This window comes from Peromyscus eremicus, chromosome 10, assembly GCF_949786415.1.
Source record: "Peromyscus eremicus chromosome 10, PerEre_H2_v1, whole genome shotgun sequence".
Taxonomy (NCBI): Eukaryota; Metazoa; Chordata; class Mammalia; order Rodentia; family Cricetidae; genus Peromyscus; species Peromyscus eremicus.
This window is the reverse complement of record NC_081426.1, coordinates 49,151,983-49,168,243: the sequence shown is the minus strand read 5'-3', so window position 1 is coordinate 49,168,243 and position 16,261 is coordinate 49,151,983. Positions and strand designations below refer to the sequence as shown.

General features: G+C 32.9%; 1 long non-coding RNA gene across 1 annotated transcript in view; it reads left to right on the top strand.

Moving 5' to 3' along the window:
* LOC131920674 (uncharacterized) overlaps nucleotides 1-16,261 on the top strand; it is a 98,501-nt gene that overhangs the window by 61,787 nt on the left and 20,453 nt on the right. Inside the window, exon 2 of the long non-coding RNA XR_009381745.1 lies at nucleotides 15,410-15,469. This is a non-coding gene — a long non-coding RNA (uncharacterized LOC131920674). The remainder of the gene's footprint in view (nucleotides 1-15,409; nucleotides 15,470-16,261) is intronic.

Below are 16,261 nucleotides of genomic sequence, written 5' to 3'. Positions count from 1 at the left end.
AAGTTCAAATTAAAACTACTAAAATAAGGCAGGTCAGCAGGGCTTCTTTCTTCATTGTACTCTGTCACTTTGGATTTTGAAACCCAATGCAGTTGCCTTGTGTCTGCTTGCTGTGAGGTAACCTCAAAGGCAAAGTCATTCAAATCACTGGTTTTCCAGGTTACTTCCTAATGGTACTGCCTAACCTCTTATACCCATGCTGCATGGCCTTGTACAATTGGCTTAATGAGTCTATCCTCTAATTGCCCCCTAAAGTGACTTTTCACCTAGAACATTAAAGATTTTAAGAGGTTAGTCAACCTTCTGTACTAAAATCTGTCCTTGAGTTAGGGACATGTGCAACCTACTTTATACATTATTTTTCCCCACTCCAAATGGGATGCATCCTATTCAAAAATTTTGAAAATATTTATGTTGTTAAAACCCTAAATGGTTTTAATTTTATATTTTTCCTAAATTTTATTTCAGTTGTTTGACTTTATTAATATAAATTTTAACTCAAAATAAGCAAGAAGATACGTAGGTAGTAAACATATTCGTTTTATACCTCCAAGAATATGGCACTTTTGCACATGAAGCATAGATGATAATCATACAAGTTTATGATAAATGTATTTAAAATACAGAGAAGGGCAAAACAAGAAATAAACAGAATAACTGTAAATGAGATACGGCTTTGGTAAGAGAATTTGTTGAGGATTTTGATGTTGAAACACAATCCTCTGTTGTTAGAATGGCAGGACAACATGAGAATCTGTTAGAAAAGGAAAGAAAGTCAGAGAAGTTCACAGACATTATCTCAAAAACTGATGTCGAATGTGGGATTTTTCTCCTTTTAATTTCATCTGAAATAAATAACAACAACAAAAGAACAACCCTCACAAGAAAGTGAATGACATAGTAAAGAATCACCTTTATAAATGGAAACAGTCGAGAGCTAGTTAAACTCAGAGAGACTCATTTGATCCAACAACTCTTTCACAGCAAAAAGAGTTTGATGCAGAACTGAACTTAAAACTTGATCCAGCAAAGATACCGGTGCATCTGTTAGGGAAAAAGAAGGGAGAAACTTTCTCCTAAAACACGTGAGAGGCAGAAAGATTCCTAATGAAGCTGCCTACCACAATCCTTGAGAAGGTACAGATATTTTATTGTTGTTTTTATTTTTTGGTGGACGAGGAGGTTGAGGTGTGTCTCTTAATATCAAAAAGCTGTGAAACAAAGGAGATGAACAATGCATTTCCTCCAGGATAGTCTCAGTTACTGCAAAAGAAGTGAAGAGAGCTGTAGAAGAAGGGCAAGGATGCAGCATCAGTAAATAATTCATTTCAGGTCAAATTTTCACTGAGATATTGTTCAAGTTTTTAGATATCAATAGAAGACAAAGCCAAAGCTTCTATCAGGATGAGAATATGAAAATAACAGTCCTCAATATAGTCAGGTTATTTATAAAGCCTAAGGACTTTGCAATATTTGACTAAATAGTTTATCAATAGGTACAGAAAAAAACTACAATGGTTTTTTGTAGCTGAAGTTTTCTCCAGTCCTGCCCAGCACCATGGACCCTGCAACTGCTTATAAAATAATCACTCAGAAGTTCATATCAATTAAACTACTCAGCCATTAGTTCAGGCCTACCACTGACTAGCTCTTACACTTAAACTCAGCCTATTTCTGTTAATCTATATGTCATCACATAATCCATGGCTTTACCTGTTGCCTTTACATGCTGCTCCCTGGACAGTAGGCTGGTGTCTCCTGACTCAGTCTTCCTGTTGTCAGAATTCTCTTCTCTGCTTGTCCTGCCTATGCTTCCTGCCTAGCTACTGGCCAATCAGTATTTATTTATACAGAGGGATATCCACAGCAGTTTTTAGCAGTAATGGAGAGTGTTGTGATCAACCTGAAAATCAAGTGGAAATTTGTAGATAGGGAGCAGAGTACTGGATGCTGGATAATGGAAGGAAATTTATAAAGAGGAAATCACAAATGTAAAGAAAGTTCTGGCTCAGTCAACCTAAGAAGGTCATGCCAAGTGGACTGGAAATCACCTGGGAAATAGTGAGAGATAAAGTGTCATCATACAACTAGGGTGAAATAACAATGAAGTTAGAAGACTCCAACTGCATCATTTTAGAGGACTGTTTGTAAAATGAAGCTATTGAGGATATGCCTGAATCAGCCCTGAATAACATAGACTCTTATGACCATGGGTCCAGTTTGGTCAATGGGAAAAAAAAAATCTGTCAATAGAATATATTGTTATTTCATCATCTTTTTTGCTTAAAGAACATTAGTAAAGTACTTAGACCTTATATAAGATTTTGGCATTCTTATCATCTGTGAAGTGTACATAAAGATATATGGTAGGCTGGCATATATTTTATTATTTTTGAGTAGCAGATGCCTATTTTAGATTCTATAATAAAAGGAAATAGGGGGATATTGAGTTTGTACTGTCAAGACCTTTGATCAATTCTTCTAATACTTGTGTCATTTATTTATGAAATTATCTCAATGAAATAGCTATAATTCTCACTTAAGAGGGGAATTATAACTAACCACAGAAAAATGATACATCATTCTCATTACATTGCACAGCCAAGTTTTGAACCCACATTTTCTCTTTATAGATGTCAGTTAATTAATACCACTCTCTGCATATACAATTAAAATCTAATAATGATTTACATTAATTGGATTTAAGACAGAAAAATGAAGTTTCCCCAAAAGTAGCTTTAATGTGAACACAAAATTGGTGAACTATGATAAGACACTATAACTTCCTAAATAGTCCTGCATGTGACCATAGCATCTGGGACCATTAAATCGAAGATGACATTGAAAAATAGAAAGGTTTGTTATCATTTTACATTCTACCCTGGATACACATATGCCCTCTCAGATTGATGTTGACTCTGGTTACTCAAAATAAAATGCCTTATTTCACTGTTTTATGCCTCATTATGTTGCACATTAAGGATCTATATGAAGACATTTGTTTTATCACAGCTTATGAGACCATGGCCAACTGACAAACTGCTTTATATTGAAATACCCTTTTCTCAGAAGTATAACACTGAACTGGAATTTACTACAAAATAATAATCCATTGATAGTTTATAGATTTAATTGCCATTATTTAGAATTGCTCTTCCATTTAAATGTTGGCCTTGCTGTGTCTTGCATTCTATCGTGAAAAGTAGATGTCATTTCAAACAACACTATTTAAGAATGTATTTTTTTTTTTTTTCTTTTTTTGGTTTTTCGAGACAGGGTTTCTCTGTGTAGCTTTGCGCCTTTCCTGGAACTCACTTGGTAGCCCAGGCTGGCCTTGAACTCACAGAGATCCGCCTGGCTCTGCCTCCCGAGTGCTGGGATTAAAGGCGTGCGCCACCACCGCCCGGCAAGAATGTATTGTGTTAAAAGAAGGGATGATAGCTAACATCTTTTTTTCCATTCTAATTTGTTAGCTCATTTGATATAGCCTCATGAGTTAAGGCTATCCCTGTTTATTACCCTAAAATCAGATCCTTTAATAAAATAATAATAATTCTTCACAGCTTTTGATTCTTCTTTGTTCATCATTTTTCTATCTTACATAAAACATTAATTAAATAAATACATTTTGCCATTATTAGTCTGTCTTTGCCTATATGGTTGCAGCTCTAAACATTATAATAAGTCAGGAAATACATTAATTATTTTTAAAAATCCACAATGAAAACATGGCAATATTGACTAACTTTATTGTCGGACTAATGAGGAAATCACTGGGAACACTCTGAAACTGTCTTCTTGCCTTACAGTGCCAACACTGAAACTACCTTTTCTCAAACAATTTAACTAACAATGTCATCATAGCACAGAGACCACACTTCAAGGTCTTCAAAAACATGCCTTACATTCATGTTTATTCTCTGAATATGAAGAACTGTTTATTATGTTGACATTTACTGTTTTGTTCATTTTCATTTAAAATCATTTTTTATACTTCCTGAAAAGCTCATTATTATATTTGGAGTGTAGGTATATAATAAATAATAACAAAAAAACAGTTCAGTCTCCAGAATAGTAGCAACTACCTAATCTATGATAAGAGAAATAAAAAAACAAAAAAAACAAAAAACCTTTCTCTCTCAGTCTGTAAGCAGGCTTCTTGTAACAATATTCTAGTAAAATAAATTCACTTAATTAACTGATTCACAAACACATAATAATTTTATTTAAAATTCTATATGAAATGACAGTACAACCTTAAACATGTTTCTGAGAGGATATTTAACCCACTTTGCATGACCCGTTTCTTATATTTTAATTTCTTTTTTTATATAAATTATTTCTGCTAAGGAAAAATTTATTAAATGTACAATTTAATAGGAGTATAATTAATTTCATTATGACTCATTACAGTTCTATGAAATTTTGTTAAAACTAATAATATGATACTTTTTAATAACTGACATTGTGAAATTCCTCTGTGATGACAGAACAGAAAGGAATGGCAGAGGAGAAGAGAGGATTTGAAGCTGAGACAGTATACTCATCTACCATCTGTCTCCTGGTTTTTTTAATTTTCCAATATCTGTAGTGTGTATAATATTTTGCAGAATTTTGTTATACATTTTATGATTTGGTGATATCAGTGTCCCATTTGTGGCTGAGTCCACCAGTGATATTTCTTCTTTGTCCTTTAAACAGTTGTGTATGCATTAAACTTATCAATCGCACATACACAAAAATCAAACCAGGCAACCACCAACAACAAAAACCAAAGCAAAAACAGAAACACAAATGCTCTGATGAGGACAGAGAGCTGCACTAACCTTTGGGTATAGAGTCATGAATTTAGATGGTAGTCTAATATTATGTCCATGTAGCAAATTAATATTTACAGGTTCAATCCTCAGGCCTCTGAGCTTCAAATCATGGTATCTTGGCCAGGTTTACAATTTGAGGAATGCATTTCCTCCAGTGGAGTGGGCCTTAAATCCAATCAGAGAGCAGTTGGTTAACCCATAAATTTGTGTCCCTACTGTTCCAATGAGCATATCTTGTCATACTGTCGTTTTATAATTTTGTAGTCTATAGGTTTCATAAATGTCTACGTAAGAATTTTCATGACTATTTTTCATCACCAATCTCCATAGCAGGAAAGAAGCTTCCTGAGTAGAACCAACTTGATTTAGATACCATTGAGTTTTGATCAACAACAACAACAACAACAAATGTCAATAGCTGTATTGTTTTGGAGGGTTTTATATAAAACCATGAACAACAATGGGAGGGGATATCCCACAGCTGACACTGACCTGTTGTTTCTAGGGTGAGCAATATCTGCTTTGCAATATGTGTGTGTGTGTGTGTGTGTGTGTGTGTGTGTGTGGTCTTTCAAGTACTCTTAATGTTAGTTATCCTGTCCCATATCCTTTTCTCTTCTTTACACTTTCTAATGTCTACCCATTTTAACATCCTTCTCTGTTAGGAACATTCTGTCTATGTATAAAACTCAAATTTGAGTGTGTTTCTTTAAGGATTCAACAATTCAACTTCTGTATTTCACAGCTACTATGAAAAGATCTACTTTCATTAAGCTATCTGGAACAAGCAACCTAGATCTACCCAAACCACTAAGTAGTGGTCTTTGCTTTTGTTTTTATTTTTTATGGCATGTCATGTCATAGAACCACAGCCAAAGAAGCAAATAATATGTCTGACCAATGTCAGCTTACCTCTGCCCAGATCAAAAAAGGCCTTGACAAAAAAACATCCAACCTTTTGAACCTTAAGTTTGTTGCTTCTGTCTTATCACTAATAAATGACAAGGAAGGTCATAATGGAGAATTTTGAGAAGGGACTAAGCCTGGTTCCAAAAGTGTTCCTGAGATAGAAAGAGAAAAAAATAAAGTTCTATTTCATCCAAACAACAGCAAAATGATAGCGCAGCAAAACAAATTTTATTATCCTGGGGAAAATAGACACAAACTGCAAATTTGTTTATCTAATCCAAAGAGAAGAACTAAATAAGGAGTACATGAGAAAAAGAATGATAATGAAAATATATAATTTGGAGGAGGTTCACATTGGAATCAGCATGGGTTGTCATTAGGTGCATGTGGATTTGTTATTTTCTTCTAGGTCACACTCCCAGATATTTAAAAATATCTATTTTAATTTTGTATATCCTTTGACATTGTCTCTCACCCATATACATACATGCACGCTCCTCACACCTCCACACAGTGTGATTTGATATTTATTCCCCATTACCTTTTCTTAAGTTCTTAAAACTCCAGCTGATTCCTTTATCTTACCAAGTTTCTTTCCAAGTTTTGTCTCCTTATTTTTATGGTCTGGGACTTTTAAAGAAAGAGCAACAAAAAAACAATGTGGTGGACTTCAAATCACATTTGTTTTCTGAATATACAAGATATATCATAAGAAAAGTATTGGGAACACAGTAATTTAGGAAAGATAACTTGGCTTTAATCAATCTACTACATATAAGGAGTAAATACATATTTTCTGTTGATATGCTCTTCAAGTGTATATCACATTTCTAATCATAGTCTTGGAAACAATAAAGTATCATCCTAATTTTTGTTTCATCCAGTTCAATCCATATATATATATATATTTATGTAATATCCTTCCAGTAGTTTTTCAGCCAATCCTTTAAGATTCTTAATGACTAGAAACAAATACATTTAAACTGTTACAAAAGTTCATTTTATATATTAAGAAAAAAATGAAAGACAAAAGGAATAAATAGAAATTAAATATATTTTGTAAAGAATTCAAATACTATATTCTTTTTTATAAATCTATACATATTTCTTGTAAATACTTATGTTTTACAAGATTGTTCTTTGATGCACATATAAAAATAAAGATAATTAACATTCCCATTTTCACCAATGGTATCATTTATTTGTATTGGGAACCTTCAAACTCTTCTATTCTGTTATTTTGTTATAGGTAATTTATTAATGTAACTATAATTTACAGGATTTTCTAAAGATAAATAGAACAACTCTCATCTTTTAAAAATAAAGCTGGGTACACCACAATATTTGACTTCAAAATATGCTACAACACAATAAACAAACCAACAAAGTACTAGCATAAAGGGATAAATGCAACAAATATTGTATGCATTCTATCATATGTAGAAGTTAGAATTTAAAGGAAAGATATATTTTTAAATAACAAGACTATATGGATGGTAAGGAAATAGGGCAAGAAGAAGAGAGAAACATTTGAAAATGTGGGAACACAAAAGCATGATATGTACACATGTGTAGACATCAGAGCATATTCCATGAATATATTAAAGTGATATGTGTTAATAATTATGAAAAAAATAAAATGTTCAGTAATTGATCATGTTTTTTTCAGGAAAATAATGCTTAATGAACATTGCTAATATGCATAGGAGAAAGAATTTCTGTTCAAAGGGCTTTGGATACACACAGGCAGAAAAATGAAATTGTACTTCTAAATCTTGCCATATATAAAAGTCAAAAGAAAATAATCAAAGACTGAAATGATTGATGTATAGTGTAGAACCACAGTAAAAAGAGGGAAGACACTTTAAGACATAGGAACAGATAATGATTTATTTCAGACCAAAAAATTATGCACAGACAACCAAAAAAAAAAGAAAAACAAAAATAAATAAATAAATAAATAAAACTAGAGAAATCATAAAACTAAGTAGTACTTCCAGGGAGATGCAGCAATCCTTAACATTTTCAACTGCATAAAACAACTTATAAAAACAGCTATTGTGTAACTTTATCGTAACTATATAATTAGATATAATAGACCTTTACTTTCATGTGCATAAGTTCATTTATGGGGAAAATAGGAAGAGTTTATATGGGTACAAGAATGTTCAGAGATCAAAATCACAACACTTAACATATTAACAAGTCAAGCATTATTTTTCTTTATACACAGAACAACAGATCCTGTTGTATTTTAGTTCTGCCTGAGTTGATTTAAACATAGATTTTTAAAACAGAATTTCAGTTCACAGCAAGTTGTCAGAAATAGTGTAAATGTTAAAGCTTCATGTTGTATCCTCTGTAGGAAGTAGGGTCAGAGATGAGCCATGGAAGATCAAACTGAAGCAATTCTGTGTTCCAGTCTGTTTCTCCAACAAATGTGTGCACATGAGGAGTGCATGGCCCAAGGGCATCCTTGTAGTCTAGGCTAGAGGTAAATCACAACATGGATTCAACCTTACCTTTGCTTTTCTTTTACTAGTTGCTTATATACTGACAAATTCATGTAGGAATGAACATCAAGGTCAACTACAAAAAGAAAAGACTTTCAAGTAAGGGCAACCTGAGATAGAAAGAAATTTAACGATGGACAACCATGGTTCTTAGCTGATTGTACTCATCACATGTGCAACCCTGGATTCCTTAAATCATCTGGCAGAGACACTAACTTTCTACCAAGGTCTCACTCTTTCTTTACCTTCAAGACATAGTTCTTTACTCCAAATTCACTAGAAATAACTTATTAAAACAAAGAAAACCATTACTTGATTAAAAATAATTCTTACCATCAGAAAGATAACACCTTTATTTGGCTTGCTATATTAAATCATAATACCCTAGATTACTTAAGTACCACTTAATTTTATTCTGACAGTTCTCAAAGACACAACCTTCATAGCATCACCATCCAAACCCTTGCTTCCTAAATCCATCTTACTCTGTAGGTAAGGTTTTATCATATCAGTCGTTTCCTAATAGATGAAGTGAAAATAAAATAAATATCCCCATTAAGTTAGTTGAAATGATAGTAACCTAGATTTTGAGTTTGCATTTTGCTCTAGTCAGAAACTGGACAACACCTGAAGCAAGAAACATCAGTAATATCACAAACTTACTTTCCCTCACAGAATACTGGAGTGCTCTCAGAGTCTGTTCACTGTTAAAAAATGGCAGAATAAGAGGGACAACTGATTTTCTGTACCACTTGCAAGGAGGTTAGATAACAAAAAGAATGCCATGGAAATGGCTAATGTACTAATGAAAGTAGCTCTGGAGAAGTCTTTGTTATAATTATCCACATACACATTTAAGAGCAATTGATAGGGAAAGGATCCTATCAAGAATATGTTTCCAATACCCAATTGTAGAGGTGTTTTCTCCTATTATCTCTAATCATTAAAGGAAGACAAGACAACCCATGGTGTTTCTAACAGGTGGCTAAGAATTCACTACGTCTATGGTTGTCAGAAGGAAAAATGGAATGTGTTATTTCAAAACACAATCTGTTTATTAAGCAGAGAATTCTGAAAAGTGTAAAAGAAGAGAAAGTCAATTAGTACACAAGGAAGGACTTGTGCATTTGTTTCTATCTGATCTTGCTTATGAATGTGATGCAAAATGTTCAAGTTCCTGCCTCGACTTCCCCTCAATGATATACTGTAACTAGAACTCTAATCCAAGTAAACCATTTTATTCCCTTTAGGTATTGTTGTTGGGGTGTTTTATCACAGCAAAAGAAATGAAATTGGAAATTTTTGGGAATGCTTGAGAATTAAATATTAATGATCAAGAAATATTTCAAATCATAATTTAATTAAATACAATTTTTTCCTTCATTTGCCTCACTCTTCACTTGCAATACCTTTTATATTCAAAATCAGGCTTCTTTTGAACTTAATAAAGGGCAGCAATAATTCCTATCAGATATTGCAAATTCTATAGCAGCTTGTGATTTGAGCAAATTTCCATCAACCACAAGGAAGATATTTTAAAAAATGATTTTCATCTGTGAATATAGAGAGAGACAGAACATGAAATATTCTTCAGAGAATGAAGGAAAGAAAGATTTTAAGTCGTTCACATAATGCAGAAAATTTAACATGGAGTATAATTTAATCGAGTGGCAACAAAAACGATAACACTTGTAATACTTTTTCTGAAATATGTTTCTCACAGTTTCTTTGTGCTGGTTTTAATGTCTTCCCTTAAACAGCGATAAAAGGAGGTTGACTGAAGCCAGTAGTAAATTTAGGTTGGAGCTATGGTGTCCAGACCACTTAAATGTTTCTTCAAATGAGATTTGAGTGCTCCCAATCCAATCTTCCAACATAAGTTTCATGGGCATGAAGGCATTTAATAAGAACCACTGAATGATGATTAGTTTCATAAATTAGCAGCTAATTAATCTGCTGTGAACTTAATTGGTAAACTCAGCCCTCCAAGTCAGAAGCTATAGGGTGGGCAGTCTCCAAATTAATTCCCCTTGAAAAGCTGGAAATCTAGAGAAATCCTATTACTTCATACTAATTATAGCTGACTAGAGAAAAATATTTTGTTAATGTAGAGATTTACTTCATCCATTCATTTTTTGTAAGTACTAACTGGTCAAGGTTACAGGTTGATTCCACTTTCTGTTGGAATTCTGCAATGGAGAAACTTATACTTAAGCAAATACTAGAGATTTAATTTTTTATAAATAAGCATCAGTCTAATTAGAAGAATAATAAAATATTCTAAAAGAAACAACCTAGGAACAATAAACAACATCAAAAATAACATGTTAGGAAAAACCTAAATAAGTCTTTGATAATATTCACTGTTTTAAGCTATCAGTTTGGTTTCTTATTAAGAAATTATAACAAAACAGACATTTTTGTTTAAGCTAATTTGTTAAGTGAATAATATAAATAGATTTGGATAGAGATAATGTAGATGAATATACATAAATAGGTAGATACAGATATAGATGCAAATGATATGCATTTAATCTCCCAAGAATATCTATTATTTTTAATTTCTAAAGTTCTGTAAATTATTATACATGCAATAAATGAATATACGAGCCATGGATAACTTACAAGCCTATGATTACAAAACTAGACTTTTGATCATGGTATGAAAAATATCAGGACCCCTGATTACTGAATTACTTTTTATTCCTTCAAAAACAGAACAAAACAAAACAAAGCAGTACAAATAATGTACACACAGGCACTAATACACATGCTGTCCACATTTCTCGGTGTCTGAAAGATTCCAGCTTCTGCTACACATCATGATGAAAAGACAAATGAAAACCTTTTTGTGTTGTTTCTAATTTTTTTTTCAAGATAAGATGTTAAAAATTTAAGGTAGATGTTAGAAAAGCAAGAAACATATGAAGAAATTTTCATGTAAAAACAGGTTTTAGAACCTTGCTTTGGTGGCACATACCTTTAATCTCAGTACTTTGGAGGCAGAGGCAGGCTGATCTCTATGAGTTCGAGGCAATCCTGGGCTACAGAGTGAGTTCCAGGAAAGGTGCAAAGCAACACAGAGAAACCTTGTCTCAAAAAAAAAATTTGGTTGATATTAGATTCATTACACAACACATGGATCTTAGTTTAAAAAATGGGGGGAAATGCTCTTACTTTAGACCTCATTGATATCTATTGGAAGGAATTATATTATCTGCCCTGGAATTACTGAATAACTTTTTATTAAGAGGATTCACATTCAACCTTATATGTGGGTCTTCTTTTTTGACTTGGGAGTACCTGTAGCACCTGAAGTCCGAATTACGATCAAGCTCAGCTAACTAGAGAAATGGAAGAAGAGGAAAATAATATATTCCTTAAATACTCTTAAAGAGATTGCTAAATGGGCTGGAGGATAATATAATCTTTCCCAGATGAGGACCTCCTTCCTGATCTGAGATTCCTATTTCTTCATTATTTTACTCTTCTGGAACCAAAGAAACCAATGAATGTCCTTCTATTTGTAGCAAAAAAAAAAAAAAAATGTGTTTGCTTTTTCAAATTTTCTTATTTTTTTAATTCAACTTCAGTTTTTAATGAACACTTCTCATTAAATATGCACTTGGAAGTACAGAATACTTTATTTCTTATTAAATAGATGTTGGAGACAAGCCTGAACATAAGCTTTACTATTTTAGAGAGCAGAGCTTAATGAGTGACGCACTTACAGTATGAATGGCTTTAGATATTGTTGACACATGTAGGGGGAAGTTGATGTCTGAAACTTCCGGAGGTTGCTAACATCTATTTTCCTTGTTGTTGATCTCATTTGCATGTGCACTCTGTCACTATGTAACTCACAGACATAGATATTGCCTGTGGCCCATAGAAGAAGCATGCATAATATAAGCTTAAGATAATCAACATTGCTACATGTGATTCCGATTCCATACTAATAAGATGAGTACGTTAGCAAGAGTAGAATTCAGGATTACTTTTCAAACATTTACATTATTGTAAATCCCCTCTCCAAAAGAAAGCAGAGGTTGAATAAACAAAAACAGAACAAAATAGGATAAAATTGTTTAGAAAGAAAAACATTTGTAGTACAGTGTACTGTGACCTAGACCTTAATTTCTGTCATCAACACACTGAGGAAAATAATGGGAGGAAAATAGTAGAAGGAGGAGGAGTAGGATCAGGAAGAAAAGGAGGAGAAAAGAAGTAGGAGATGAAGGAGAAGGAAAGGGGGAAAAAGGAAGAAGGAGGAGGAGAAGAAGAAGTAAAAGAGGAAGAGGAAGAGGAAGAAGAGGAAGAAGAAGCACATCAACATATATACTCTCTTAACTACAAAGGAATTTTTATTTCCATGCCATTTACTTTTATTATAAAAAACTCATTTGACAGGAAAATAGACATGGTAAAGAATGAATGGGTAAATAAAGAGACAGATATTACAACAGATAAATTTTGTGAATCAGCAGTTAAATTTTAGGCATTTATTTTTCACAGTTTCTGTTTTAATCAAATCTAGAGCATTCCTCAGCCTGGGCAAGCCCTCTATCGCTGAATTACATCCCAGACTTAACTCTATAGTTATAAAACATCTACTATCTTTAAACTAATGTTTTAACCCTAATGAACTATAGTGCTCTGTACATTTAAAATATATGATGCTATATGAATACAGTAACTAAGGAAGGTTTTATAGCTTATCAATGACACAGGTAAGAGTCTGTGTAGGAAACTGGATTCTAAGTATAGATAGAGACTAAAATCCCGTTATCTTTAAACATTATGTTTAGAAACAATGATGACTGCAATACAAATTTTAGCATTCTATAATATATTTTACATAGCTATATTTTGATCTCATAGACTATTTCATATGTTATTAAATATTCTCCAACTTCTTTAAAAGAATAAAGAACAAGTTTGTAATAACAAATATTCTCTCTCTCTTTCTTTTGGTATATATATATATATATATATATATATATATATATATATATTTTTTTTTTCATATATATATATATATATGAAAAGAGACCAGAGGCTATAAAATTATGAGAGAGCAAGGGGAGCAGAGGGAGGAAAGAGAAAAGAGAAAATGATGAAATTATATTGTACTTTCAAAGAATATGAACAAGTTTTAATTGCATGTAAATTCTAAAGTAATGTTTTGAATTTTGCCTTATGTATGCATAATACTTTCCAGATTTTTGACAATTTTACAAGTATATTGAAAACTTAGTTCATGATATTATTTTAATAGAGTTGTATCATTTATGGGCACTTCATACACTAAATAAAATCTAGCTACATTGTCTAAACATTATCTCCAAATCAAAATCATATTTTATCAATAAGCACTGAAGTTGAACCTTAGGAAATCGGCAGCAGGGCATGTAAAAGCAATTGTCTCCCTAACAGATTAGATATAGAAAATGATAGTCTCAACTAAAAAAATCATAATAATTGAGGGAACAGACACATTTACTGATAAATTACAACAAATTTAAAGGTATTTGTCCTAAGAGCATAAAGCACCCAAGTATATTTAACTAAAGCAAAAATAAAGATTGAAACAATGTAGAATTTGTGTTATCCTGCTCCATTTTCAAAATGATTGAAAGGTGACTGGTGACCCTCTTCAGAGTCATTTTAGAACAGTTCACAGCAGAACTTGATTGATTGGTTCATCTTTACTTTTTGACAACGGTGAGCTTTTTGTGGTTATTGTTGTTTTGAAAATTTCTTTTGGTAGGTTTTAAAAAAAATTTAATATAAGTAAACTTTAATATAAAGATACAATTACACTACTCTTTTCTTTCCTCCCTCCAACCTTTCCCAAACACCTTCCACTACTCTGACTCAAAACATGGCCTCTTTTTATTTGATTGTTATTGCTACACTCATACATGCACACTCACCCCATCCCTTTGAGTCCATGAGAATATTTTATTTTAGGGCTGCTTCCCTTGATAGACCTGCATATTTTCTAATCTAACTGTGCTCTATATTTTTATACCCACAGAGAAGTTTAACTCTCACTCCTTATCACAGAATCTCCTCTTTATAGCAAGCAAAGACCATAACAGAAAATTACAACCAATCCGGCTGCAGAGATAGATGTTGAGGATCTCAGCCCCAGCGGATACATCATATAATATAACTTCTGCACCAAAGGCTCAGGGAACATGTTGGAAGATGAAGCAGAAAAACAAAACAAAACAGAGAAACAGGAAATATATTGTGTGAATGTGTCTCCTAGATATGACAGGGGAGCTTCACACATACCTCAACAATATGGCTGCCCAAACAAGAGATGGACAATGAAAATATAAACAGACATGCTAATATAAAATTAGAGAAATATCATTGATCTCATACCTAGACAACGAACTACAGGAACCTAACAATTTCTGAGAGAGGGAGAATTAGCCTCTCCCAGAGTTGAGTCCCATAACTGGTTAACCAGTACAAAGTGGTCAGCCACTACACCTTTTACCTCCAGTAGCTCATTCACAAAATATAGTCAAAGTAGTTATTTGAGTTAAAGAGAACCAGAAGTACATGGGAAAATGGCAATGTTCTCAGTAGCAACAGAAAATGCCACCACAGGGAACTTCCAGGATTGTTTGCTATCTATTTCCCACAGTTTCTAGAAATAAATTCATGGTTCCAATGACCTTCCTTTGCTCTTTTTCTCAAAATCTCTTCTAGTATCTTCTAGTCAATTATGATCTAGTAATTTATAGAACAGGATTCTGCAAATGTAGAATCTACTTTATTCTAGTTAGGCTAATATATTTCAACACATTCCTCAAGGAAATGAAAACTGACAAAAAAAAATAGGTTTTGCTGAAGTTTGTTAAAATGAATAAATAGTCACATTTATATTCAAACAACTTTATTTCTAAATAGAACACTTCATAGTCAGATGAGTCATAGCTAGCATGGTTCCTATTATGAACTGGGTTTTATGGATAATGAAAAGTAATGTATTGGTTATAGCAAGAATATATTCAGACTTCATTGTTAAAAGGATAAAGAGTAATCTAAACTATTTACCAAGTGTAGACAATGAATTATGAGAAAAAGAGCATGCATCTATGTTTTTTCTAGCCCTGGGTATCAAGCAAACTAATGCTTCTCCCTTAGATTACTGCATCTGGAGCACTGGAACCTGTGGATAGGTTAACTTCAAGAACAAAGGGAATTGTGAGTACATAAGAAATTAAGGTTGCAAATTAGCTAATCCTTAAAACTGGGAGATGATTACAGATATCTGAGTGAGCTAAAGGGAATAATAATCGCACATAGTCATGGGGAAAGAGATAAAAGTGCTGTTTGGAAAAACTGTATGAGAAAAAGAATGAGGCAGCCACCACTACATCTTGGAAAGTCCAGTTAGCAGGAAGTGAACTCTACAGTAAGAACATCAAGCCTCTCTCAGGGCTGGAGAAGAAAAGGCAAAGGATGTTCCCTTGGAACGTGATTGAGGTCATTTTTATTTATCTGTTTATCACTGAGATAAAAAATGTGCTTGACTTCAAGCCTCTGAGACTTCAGTATTTATTATTGAAACTACAGTAAGGAACCACCAACTCCCAATCTGACCTTCATGGATTCCTTCATGGCAGAGAAACTTCAAGAAGAGAAATTGCACATTGCACATCTCCCACTTAACAGAGCAATCTTCCCTAGTTTTGGCAAGTCTTTGTCCTAGTCTTCTTTCTATTACAGCAACTTTCTTTTTTAAGTTTTATGAAGCAAGTCTTACATGGTATATATACTTTTTATCTTCACTTCCCAAATGGTGCACGTTAATGAGTTTCATTTGTTAATGAGTTTCTTAGTGTAACTTGGAAATTGTTATTTCTTCTCACAATCAAACACTTAAATCTAACTACTGTTCAAAGAAGAAACTGTAGCTTTGGAAAATATTTCATAAAATATGCTGACCTTCACTGTTCCAGAGCAAACCTGTAGCCCCTTTAGGGCTGCAACTAT